The sequence below is a fragment of the Bombus huntii genome, chromosome 4 (assembly GCF_024542735.1).
Source record: "Bombus huntii isolate Logan2020A chromosome 4, iyBomHunt1.1, whole genome shotgun sequence".
Classification (NCBI taxonomy): domain Eukaryota; kingdom Metazoa; phylum Arthropoda; class Insecta; order Hymenoptera; family Apidae; genus Bombus; species Bombus huntii.
The window spans coordinates 13,502,350-13,515,520 of record NC_066241.1 but is presented as its reverse complement, the minus strand read 5'-3'; the positions used below and the strand labels follow the sequence as shown (position 1 = coordinate 13,515,520).

The window sequence follows — 13,171 nt, the reverse complement described above, 5'->3', positions numbered from 1 at the left end:
GATATAAATACATAGAGACAGCGAGAGAGAGAAAGCGTGGAAGAATGAAAGAGAGAGAGCGAGAGAGAGCTCGTAGAGAGAGCGTGTAAGGGAGAGTGTGCGAGCGCGAACGACGAAGAGAGAGAAAGTATGGTAATATCATGAAATTATTATTCTTTGTTACTTCTTTATAATTAAAACAATAAAAAAGCTGCTGAATAAAAAGATGAGCGATGTTTTTTTTATTTTCCGTTAGTATAAAAATGCTAATTCACTAATAGAATCGGACGAATACGATATTTGGAGTCAGAATGGTTAATTTAAATATAATCCAATTGCTTGGGATGATTGTAGTGGACGATCGAAAATAAATAATTCATTTATGTTCGATTCAAGTAACTTCAAGAGAGTCGAGATAGTGTTTAAATGCAAAACTGAAGCTAATTTCGGGCTCAAATTCAAAACCTTTGGAGCTTGAAACTTTCATAAAAGTTCCAAATTTACAATCGAAATTTAAATTGTAAACTTCAAATTCTCCAAGTGTTCACATATAAGTTAAATTCTTTGGCTCGTTCTAATCGATAGACGGTTACTGTCTTAATCCTCCCTTAAAACTTTGATTAAGACAATCACATACTAATTAAGACACAGCTATCATTTTTATATCGATATTGAAATTTATCGATTCGAGGAAGGAAGTAGTTGAGTGATAAAATCATTAATTTTAAAATGGCCTCGATCAAAATCTAAATAAGAAACCAAACATGCAACAGCCCTTAAAAATGAGACGGAAACTAGGATCTCAACGTTGCATCTACCATCTGTTCTACACTTCGATAAGATTCCTATGATTTTGGAACTCCTCCTCGACTGCCTCCTACGTTTTCCAAGTCTCTCGATGTCGTCCTAGAAACTTTCCTTTTCACGATGGAGAAAATTGCGAACACGACGATTATCCGACGAACGAATCGTTGGCGTTTCGATCAGAGCCAGCGGAAAACGTATCGAGAAATTTATTTGCATTCGTTTTGAAATTCTCGCGATGCGATATCGTACGGTCGCGAGCTGGCATACTTGTCGCATTAATTCAGCGGAGATCGCCGTGTGATACGTTTGCAAAATGATATTTCGTTAGAACACGACTGTTCGACCGTGATATATGTACGTTCGTCGAAATATTTTCCGTTCGCTGTTTACTCGTTGCTGTCTGGCTGTGAAAGGTGGAATTTCATACGAAACGCGTGGAAACGGGCAGGAAAAAATATTTATTTTCCACCGTATCGAGATGAAACGCGTTCGATTTCGCTGGTCGATCGATATGCCTTTCTTTTTTCCTTTTCACTTCGATACCTCGCTATGGTTTATTAATGACAGCGATTCCGTTTTGTTTTGGCTTTTACTCTTTTTCAATGCGAGAGAATGATTTATCTTCGTTACTTTGCCTTCCTGTTGAATTATTTATTAAATGGGTAACAAGAGGAAAATTATTTAGATTGTCTGGTATTTTATGAAAATGGACGTTTCGTTTTATTTGTTAATTCAGTGACGTTATGCTTGCTGAGGCGTATTTAACGTCTCTTTGGCATCACGGAGGTGTATTCGAATGGAGGTCGAAAATAAATGTTAATATTACGAGCTTTATTTAGGAAATACGTATACGGTCGGTCTCGAAAATATTCGCAAGCTAGCATAACTTTGACTTCTATCTTCTATATCTGAAGTAAATACAGATAAAATAGCAAAGATGTTTTCTAGTATACTGAAGTATAGTACTTAGATGTCAGAAAGTAAGAAACTTTTGACTGAAAACGAACCGATGTTTAAACATTAAAAGAAACGTAATATAGTGAATCTTCGTGTTTTGCAAATATTCGGACTGACAATACAAGGATAGAACCGAAGAAAAATGAATTTGGAATTTGCGAGAATACTCCGATACGTTATAAATTTAATTTATCGAACTGAAACAATGAGTTGTTTGCATAACTAGAAACGTAGACTACTGTTTAGGAATTGAACCGTAAAATTAGTAAAAGATAACAATAGAAAAACGACAGTAAAAAGATGACAAACAGTAAAACGTGTTACGGAACAAAAGAAGCATCGGACAAAATATTGAACTTTTAGCAAAAAAGTTACTATTCTAAATTTTTTGATGTATAAAGATCAGTATAAATCCATCGATATAAAAAACAATATTTCTTTTCATGTTAAACGACGGTTTGCTTTAAATCAACAGTTATTTATTTCATGACATCTACATATTAGGTTGTCCGAAAAGTGTCTTTCTTCTACAGATCCGTCTTTTACAACAACGCATCTTTATACCAACATGAAACCTAATCTGTCGATTGTGATCTTTAGTTTGATAGAACAAAATGGATCATACGTAATTCGATAAAATAATATAAAACGGAAAATGTTGTGCATTCATTATTTCCTTATAAAACGAAAGAAACTTTTCGGACGACCTAATACTATATTTCAATATACTGCGAAACATCTTTGTTATTTTATCTATATTTATTTCAGATATATAACATAGGAGTCAAAGTTATGCTAGTGTCCGAATATTTTCGTTGGAAGTTTTAATTAAGTTTCAATTTTCCAGCCTGTTCGTGACAACTTTTTCGTCTTACAATCTTACCAAGTTTTGATTTCGTGTACGTTAGTCTCTATATGCCACCCTTCTTTATAATTAACTGTCTTATAAAGCGCTGTTATATAATAACAGCAGATAAATTTCTTACTATATCTTGCATGACATCGACATCATTCCCTGCAATTCTCTTGAAATATTTCGGATATCACGAATCTGTATTTGTCGCAAAACTATAAAAGCTCACTACCGAAAGGTAAAAATACAAAGAAACCGTAGAAATTATTCAGCGTTCTACAAGATACGAATACGGTCTGCCGTAAATTAAGCAACATATCGACGTGCATAACAGCACCGATAGCGATAATAAGCAGTGTCGTGTACCAGCGATACAGTCATCGATTTACGAGGGCGATTTGAAAATTTCGCGATCAGATAAAGCGTGCAAATATTCGAGCTACAATATATACATTAAATATTCAATATGACGCAAAATTGTCAGTTGAGAAGGAGAAAGATAAATTCGCCGCACTCTGATAGTTTGAAAATTATAAATTAAGGAAACATATTTTATGAAGCATAGCCAGTTGTTGTATAATTCCTTGATCAACCTCGATATATTAACGCATATTAAATGAAATACGATGTAATTGTGTGAATTGAAAGTTCACAGTTAACACACAAGTAGGCGGTATATTTTCAAAATCGTTAGATATAAATGCATTTCGTAAAATCATGCCTTTTTATACTTCTTATTTTATAAACTTTCTTTTACCCGCCACCGTGTGTAATTGCTTCTTTATTTTAAATATTTCAATGATTGCCTTGAATAACTATATATACACCTAAGTGATTTTTCTGTTTCGCATCCTGCATCTTCGATGATTATAAAGCAAATCGTGAAATAGAATTAGTACAAAAATGATATATCACTATTATTATATTAATATTAATCAACACGTAACATAAACTAAGTTAAGCTAATATCGATCTACGATAATGTTAATCTGTAAGTTTGTAAGCTTTTCAAATGGTCCTCGCGTTGCCGCCTGTTTGTAACGCAAATGACAGCCTCGCCTCGTCGGATCGAGTATCGCGATTCTCGAACAATTCGCGTCCTCCGAGATTCTGCGGCCTCCGCATCGCGTAAACTCTTTTATGTAACGCGTACGCACGGCCTTGAAATTGGAGAACCGACCAGATTCGAACGAGCGAACGCTGCTACTCGTCGATGGTCGCGTATATGGTTTCGCGTGATCGCCGCGTTACGTAAATCCGATTCCGTCGCAATTGGATTCTTGTGACCGGTTTGCGGATGCCCTCAAAGTTTGGTACGCCGAGGATAATCTTTAAGATTGTCTTCTTTAGCGCATTTTTTCCTTTCTTCGATCTTTAGAAAGCTTCTCAAGGATCTCTGTCATAGTTCAATTCAAATAATTTCTCTGGGTCAGATGGGTGGTTGATAGTTCGAAAGTATTCGTACGCTTGTCAATGCCTTTTACGAATATCTTACGTATGTCAGGCGAAACATTTCAAAATTTCGTTAACGTTGCGATGACATCCGATCATCATGATCGTATTTATAAGATTTGAAACGATTCTGAAAATGTACATAGAAGCCGCAGAATATTCGGAACGAATATATCGATGGCTTACTATACAAATACTGTATATTCACTCTTTGTGAAATTTATGCTTTCGTATGTAACAAACAGTTGTTGACTATTTCTTTATGTCGTATAAAAATCACATTCAATCTAAATTTAATTAAATACATCTAAATTTGTCAGAAATGTTTATCGTATCTGGTGTAAGATACTTTTAAGGAATATGAATCCATCCTTAAAGGGATCAATGCACAGTTCACAATCAATTTTATAACAGCATCGATAAATACAACAGCAAATATAAGTACAATACACAAAGTTGCATTATAAGATTTATTTCAAATGTAATTATAACTTAAAGCCAAGCTTCATTTTAAATTGTCTTTTAAATTTTAAAACTGTTCTTTCTCTGAATGCTAATAGTAGACATGCAGTATTTATGCAGTAGACCATCGATATAATTTTTTGCAGAGATTACAAGAATATCCAAACAGCTAATTATCACACAATATCAGTAAATCTCGGTATTCAGCGGCACTACTTTTAAGGTGACACACACACATTAATTGTGACTTAAAGTCAAGCTTCATTTTAAATTACTTTCTAATTTTTAAAACTGCTCCTTTTTTGAACGCTAAGAGTAGACATACAGTATTTATACAGTGAACTATCGATATAATTTTTTGCAGAGATTACAAGAATATCCAAACAGCTAATTATCACACAATATCAGTAAATCTCGGTATTCAGCGGCACTACCTTTAAGGTGACACACACACATTAATTGTGACTTAAAGTCAAGCTTCATTTTAAAATACTTTCTAATTTTTAAAACTGTTCTTTTTTTGAACACTAAGAGTTGACATACAGTATTTATGCAGTGAACTATCGATATAATTTTTGCAGAGATTACAAGAATATCCAAACAGTTAATTATCACACAATATCAGTAAATCTCGGTATTCAGCGGCACTACCTTTAAGGTGACACTCACACTTTAATTGTGACTTAAAGTCAAGCTTCATTTTAAATTACTTTCTAATTTTTAAAACTATTCTTTTTTTGAACGCTAAGAGTAGACATACAGTACTTATACAGTGAACTATCGATATAATTTTTTGCAGAGATTACTAGAATATCCAAACAGTTAATTATCACACAATATCAGTAAATCTCGGTATTCAGCGGCACTACCTTTAAGGTGACACTCACACTTTAATTGTGACTTAAAGTCAAGCTTCATTTTAAAATACTTTCTAATTTTTAAAACTGTTCTTTTTTTGAACGCTAAGAGTAGACATACAGTATTTATGCAGTGGACCATCGATATAATATTTTGCAGAAATTACAAGAATATCCAAACAGTTAATTATCACACAATATCAATAAGTCTCGGTATTCAGCTGCGCTACCTTTAAGGTAGCATTCACACTGCAGGTATATTAGCATTTGACTGAATACAAGTTTGCAGCAAACATGTTGCAACTTCTATATATATTTTTAGATTTGAGTTCAATACATGTTTAATATATGTAATCATGGCAGTCGCGTTTCATTATGATGCTAATGAAATATCACAATATTTCGTACGATACGTACAAAAGAGTTTGTCAAAGTTTTTTGCGGTAAGTATAGGAATACTTTCGCCACCAACTGTAGACGTTAGCTGCAATCACAAATTTACCTACTTCATAAACACTATGTTGCGAAACGTTACAGAAATCAGTGGCACGTAGATGTCGTAAAATGATATTAGGTGCAGCGTCTCACTTTACAGCTCCTTCGATCGTTTTCGACCGGTGGATTAACGATTTCGAAAAGCGAACGCGAGACGTAGGCCACACGTGCTCGATATTTGCATCAACTACATCGATTTACCATACTTGCCTTAAAAATTCACCACGTATGAACTTCTAAAGGAACATCGAACAATTTTGAATAACTTGAGACTTCGAGTTCGTTCTATTTATAATCTATAAAACAGAAGAGTCGTTTTGAAAAATTCGACGAATATTTTGAGAATGACGTCTATGAATAATCTTCGGTGTGTAGAAGAAAGCGAGAGTGTTATTTTTGTGAGAGAAATGTCAGAGTAATGTAGTGTAAAAATAAAAGAACAGGTCGTCGATAGAAACGATCAACGGGAATAATAGTGCACCATAAATCGAGTACGCCGCAACGACCAATGGGAAATGATCATGCAATTGCCAGGAGACTGAAGTGCATGTGCATCACGCGGTGATGCATTGAGAGCGAGGTCGTTGAAGTGTCGATCAACAGACACGAAACTGGCTCAACGTGAGCCGTTTTAATGGCTCACTTTTTATCTTCTTGCCCGTTTGTTAGAAAAATCGACAATCGAAGAAGCGACAATTGAATCGTGCACGATCTTGACAAAATTTGAAAGGCTTGGTACAAATAACATGCAGCTACGTGCGTGAAACTGAACTTTCTAAATGCGTATGTTAAATATTTTTAAAAGAGACTGTAACAGTTTCATTCCAACAAACGTTTAACTCTTAGAACGTGTAGATTATTTTAAAAGAATCTAACAAAAATGTTTTATTTTAAAACCGATAATTCTTATTCGCCTGAAATAATAAAACTATTCTGTCATTGGCAGAATTTACTAGATCGAATAATGTGGAAATTACTTTGATTAAACATATCATGTTCTAGAGAACCTACATGAATTAGAAAGATGATATAAAAATTATTTATTATGTGAAACTGTGAAGATTCAGTTACACGTATGTCATTTTGTAAAATCTATGTTCTATTAAAATTTTGTTAGAAGAAAGCGACATTTCATATGCATTGACCTAATACATATTACATATAGAACAAGAAGCTTCACAAGACAGTTCCAAACTTCCTCGTTTGCTCATAAAATTAAGTAATATGATAAACCTATTATTACCCATACTGATCTCAAGAAATAGCTGGAATTCTAAATACCGTGCCAACAAGATCAACGACACGTCATGAATAACAAATCCGCCTATTCATTTCCTTCGGGGAAGGAAACGCCTCGCAATAGAATAGGAATGTAGTGTACAGCTACGTCCGAAGGAAATCGAGAACGCTCTTCCATCCGTTGCTCACGGCTCAATGTCAGCTCGACAGAAAATAGTTGAGGAAGCGATATATATATATTACGATCGATTTCCAAGCTGGAACGAAGATAATTCGATTAGAAGCTGTGTCGACCGTGACCAGGTTTACCGGGTGTGTTATAATTGCCGATCGCATTATCGAGTGTCAGAAAATCTACGAATGGCGGTGATTCGCATGTCTCGGCAGAGACGCTAACTCGATTTGCTTCGAGGACGAATCACATTGTAATTATCATGGAGAAAAGCTGATTTGGAGCAGCTTTCTTTGCATGCGGAGGATAATCGAATTTCGTTCGGATCGAGCCTCTTTGCAATAGTGAGAAAGTGTTGTAGTGGCGAATTCATAATAACAGTGGTAATTGAAGATAACATACTTGTGATACTTTGGGTGTCGCGAAATTTCAATTAAATTGTTCATTTCTTGTCTTGATGGGAGAAGGGCGATCGAAAAGTACCAAATTTTTGTGCTCCTTCAGGCAACTAAAATTTTTATATGGCGTCATACTCCCACAGATCTAATTCTATATCTATAGATTCCTATATTCTTATATTCTATAGATTCAATAGATTCTAAGGTATCATTGGCAAATGTGTGTGATGGGAAAGTCGTAAAAAATGTAGATGTAGTGTCCCGAAAGGCGAAGTTTGGAGCTTCGTGACTTCGAACGATGATAATGTAGTATCGTGAACTATTATGATTAATTTATTTACAATGAGTGGATTTTATAGATGTTGATTAAACAGGAAACGATGGCTGTTTAACGTGAACTAATCACAATAACGTACTATAATTTAGACAACTCAATAATTAATTTGCAACTCTCGTCATCACGAATCCAACACTATCTCGACAACGCAACTCGCACTTTCCGACTTCTCGATTCGCACTTTCCGACTTCTCGATTCGCACTTTCTGGCTTCCCCACTGACACTGACTGTTAATTCGTCTTTCTCCCTTAGCATCCCTTTATCTTTTCTGAGGCCCACCACACACGTGTTCCGCATCTGCTCTTCGCCAGGGTCACGTAGGCCTTTTCTACGAAACTATTCAATTGAAGGACCGACGACATATTGTTTATGGTTCACCCAATATATCTTAGGCCTTTCGTCCACGATACTACAATATAGATTTAATAGATTCTAAGGTATCATAAGAGTGCAATCACTTTTGGCAAATGCGATGGGAAAGTCGTAAAAAATGTAGATGAACTGACAATGTCTCGAAAGTCGAAGCTTGGAGCTTCGTGACTTCGAACGATGATAACTTGAAACTGAAGTGGAATGCAGAAATTCAAACGCTATTTTGTAAAGGATAGCCTTAATATATATATATCTATATAGTATGTAAAAACATATTGCTCAGATTGTGAATTGATAACGGTAACACGAAACAAATTGAGGTAAGATATCACAATGCAAATATCGTATGGAATACGTTTGTTATTACTTATTTCTCATCTCTCCTTATCATATCTCATATCTCATATTCATATCTCTCATTAATTATATCTCATCCTCTTCCTTTTTAGATGACAGCTTTTCAATAAAACGATCATCAACGACAAAGTATACAATGTATGGTGTCTTGTTAGAATTTCAATTAATTTGGTACTTATCGATCATCATTCTCTCTTCGGCTCTGTCTTGAACAAATGAACTGCAACGTTCACGAAACGTTGAAACGAAGCGCACTAATCAGAACACGATCAAAACCTAAGGACTCTCACATATGATCATCTGATAGATGTGCCCGTCTAATCATCCTGAAAGTTTAAAACCTAAAATTATTAATTAAAGATGTTTCTGTTCGATATATCGTATTGCGGTTATGCTGTTCCACCATTTCCCAAGCAATTTCCAAATATTTCTACGTCCATTGCCATAATAACTTCTCCAAGCTACCAAACCAATCTCCAGACACCTTCAATCTAATTTTTCCCCCAGCAGTCGCCATCGTTCCCCAATTCTCTAAGGGTCGCAGTTGCCGATCCACGAGGGTCCAGGACATTCGTGATCGATTAATTAAACGGCGAGGCAACGGCGTGTCACTCGAGGGTGCCTAATTAATCGAGCGGTCTCGAACAGCGCAGCTACACCATCTTACCGAGTAAAGTACCGAGCATTGTACCACAGGCAACGGTTAAGGCTAGCCAACAAACGAACGCTTCGTGTCGGTCCAGTCACGGTAGATCCGTGTCAAAGCGTGACGTTGATCGATGGATCATCGATCGAGTGACGCCCCGTTTCCATTCAGCCTCGGCTGGATACGATCGACGGTGACGTAATCGCGGTGAACGAGCGGTCAACGTTTCCCGAATCGAGGAACGCGCGTTTCAAACGCGGTTGATCTCGATTTCGATCGAACTGGCGTCAAGGAACGCCTTCGATCGCAATTTCAACGTCCGTTTGTCATCCGGTGTCGAGTCATGGTCACTGGATAATTACTCGTTATTTCGGATCTACGGTTCGGAATCAAGGATATGGTAGTTGTAGGGGTTGGTTCACGTCATTTTGCTCTATCTGAAGGCTTTTGGAGGAGAAAGGAACGGAATTTGAATGAAACTAGTGGAAAGAATCGTAGAAAGTCGTTACACTACGGTTTCAAAGTACGTAACTGGGTTTTTGGTAATTTCTGTTTTTCTTTTTTTTTTTACAAATCTTTAATTTTCATTAGGAAATGATATCTAGTATGGATTGTATTGAATTTTGTTCTTTGTAATTGAGAGGTTTCCTGGTGAAAGGATTGCAAGGCAAAATGGAAGTTTTAATTTTAGTTTTTTAGTATCAGGTGTGTTTGAATTGATGAATGACAAATGGCTCTTAAAGAACTTTGTTCTTCTCACATTTTTAAATAATTAGAGGTCGGTTCGTATCGTTGGCTTCAAAAATCGTTGCAATTATAATATTTGTTAAATTATCTTTCGTAGATCTCATCTAGCAGCGGAAAATTTGTTGCAGTGCAAGATGAATAATTTGTCAGCCATAAGTGTTAAAGTATACTGGTTACATTTAACTGGAAACGATATAACATTTCAGATTACACGGCATGTTATGTTGCGACTAAAATGACTGATTGATAGTAGATTAGTTAGAAAATTTAATGTATAGTGAATATCAGTAGATGTCCTAATACTTATGACTGGTAGTATATATATATGGTGTCACATGTTACATAAGTTAGATGCCAACTAAACGAACCATAATCGAGAAACAAAACCAATTCTTATAAAATCTTCATCTTATTAAATGGTCGAATCACATAATTGACCCAAACCACTGAAAGTATATTTATAATTGATTCGTACGAGAATACAAAAGTAGGGTAGACACAATACCATGGAGTTTAGTCGCACTAACAACTTTGATAGATCAGATTTATAGAGGCGTTTCCATCGTGATATGGTCAGGGTCAAATTGTTCGAACAACCCAATGCGTGTCAATGCCTCGTCTGCAACATTATCACGATCAAATCAGTGTGTTGGAACTTCAATCTCTTATGGGACGCCTGCGTCCTAGTCGTGAGTCAGTCTAATTCAATATCCACATGGAACGTAGATCATTGAATTCCAAGTTCCTATAACTAACTATACATATATATATAATACCTCGACAATGTTTTGTTGCCTGAACAGGATGATAGTGGTTTTACAACCTTCTCTTCAAGGTCCTTCATAGGCAAGACTTTGGCGTTCCACTTTTTTTCTCATTCTGTCAGATATCTGCGTTAATTTTTATAATAATTTTTGCTTATAAAAATACGGGTAAATATGTGTACGTGCGAAATGTCGATGAAGAAATTTGTATAATTTGCATAGTAGTCAAACACATGTTTGACGCAAGTATATCTCTTGGAATCAAACACTCGCTTATTATAATGACTGATGATAATTTGTACAATGAATTGAAAAAATGCCTCCTGTAAAGTAAACTAAAACAAAGTTCAATTTTATCTATGGATTAAACGAGACGAAATTCGTTTTATTTATAAATCGCACGATACGTCGTACTTGATTGTTAAAACAGCGTCCAATATTTTCTACAATTGTATGGAATGTCGAATTCAATCGTGAAAAGGGATATTATGGCGATTTGAATTCAATAAATTCACGTTGTACAACATGTTTTCTGCATCTTCGATTGTATTGAAGTACGTGGCCATGTGAACCAAGTTGTAGAGAACGAAACAGGTAAAAATTAGTTGGAATCAAGTTTGGAGAATACGCTAGGTGTGGCAATACTTTTTAAGCAAGGTTAAAAATTCCTTCCTTTCTAACATTTTCGACATGGGACCGTGGGTCGACGTGAAGCAATTTTCGTTTCCTTTCCTGTACACGGTCTTCTGCATTTCTACTCGTCGTTTAAAATACCAAGCTGTTATTTGAAACGATCAGAACGCAAATGGATAAATTTAAATGCGCCGAATAAATTTTCACGTTTAAGATATTCCTGTCGAAATCAAAGGAAGATTAATTCCTACGATCGTTATTTAACATGCAAGGATACTATTATTGTGAAAGGAAGAAATCTTCTGGCAAATAATTTATTGTTTTATACTAAATAAACTAACTATGAGGTATTATAGATTAAAATAGAGAATAGAATGTTTATTTGTATTTCAGACTCACAGCTGTTACAAAGGAGATTATTGATATCCACTAAATATATCGTACATATGTATAAACGTTCATACATACAACCAATACACGCACATACACATTGCGATATATCAACATATTTTATAACACCACAACGTATTACGAAATAATAGTATTTTATAGATAAAACATTTTGCAATGAAAAATCAAAATCTTTCAATTTTTGTATTTTCATTGTTTTCTACGAACACTCTCCAATTACTTTAAGCATAAGAAAGAAAGTTTCGTCTTTGCAAAATATATAGAAAATTTCAATATTTCATATATATAGCTGTTTTTAAAACTCACATAAAAGCCACTTTTAACGGAAAAGCGGTCATTCCAATATTTACAGGAAAATATGTATTTACTTCAGTAGATAGATCCACTAAAAGGGAAACCATAATCCCTATAACGCGATGGACGAGATACGTTAGAGCGCGATTAGAAACTTGACGTGTATACGACGAGCGAGCTAGTTAAAAATCTAATCGATAAACACCCGGTGACCTAACTTTCGCGCACTGAATAATTAACAGCGTTACAGATACCAGTGTCTTTGATTAAAAAAATCTAAGTCAGCCGTGTATAGCGTCACTGTGAACAACGCAGTCAAAGTAAAGGACACTTGGCGACACGATTTATCGTCAAACAAAAAGTTTATAATTATAGAGTTATAATCACGCGTATAATATTTCTGTACAAAATCCGATCTTAATTCCTTCGAAGTCTAACGTTTGTTAAAGACTAACGCAAAGTTTATAATGACAAAATTCCGTTTATAAAATATATAAAAAAAAAGAACGAAGAAATATTTCGATATTTTATTGGAAAAATATTAGATTCTAACAGTATTTATGTAACACTTAATAAGGAAATCAGTTTTATAATTTAAACAAACGACTCTAAACTGGTCTATCACAAAGAATAAAATTTAAAATGATAAAAGAAGACGTAGGATTGCTTCAAAAAGATCGAATATGAAACTGTGCTTAAATGCTTCAGTTGTAAAGATTTCTAAGAGACAACGACTGTAAAGACAAAAATAATTAACAAAAATCTTTGGTCTAATCTGCGTTACGTATCTAACACGTGTCTTGCGCCATCGTGAGACTATTAAACAACTCGTGTATGTTTAGGCTCGAAACGTGTGCGTGATTATGTTGCAAGACTGAAATGGAGCAGCCCACGTGACCTTCTAGTCTGCTTCGATGTCATTCATTTCTACTTAGCGA

General features: G+C 35.1%; 1 long non-coding RNA gene across 1 annotated transcript; it reads left to right on the top strand.

The window, feature by feature from the left end:
- The first annotated feature begins 4,763 nt into the window (after positions 1-4,763).
- LOC126864471 (uncharacterized) lies at positions 4,764-12,748 on the top strand. The gene is made up of 3 exons (XR_007689197.1): positions 4,764-4,951; positions 5,387-8,701; positions 8,831-12,748. It is a non-coding gene; the product is annotated as an uncharacterized LOC126864471 (long non-coding RNA).
- The last annotated feature ends 423 nt before the right edge of the window (positions 12,749-13,171 follow it).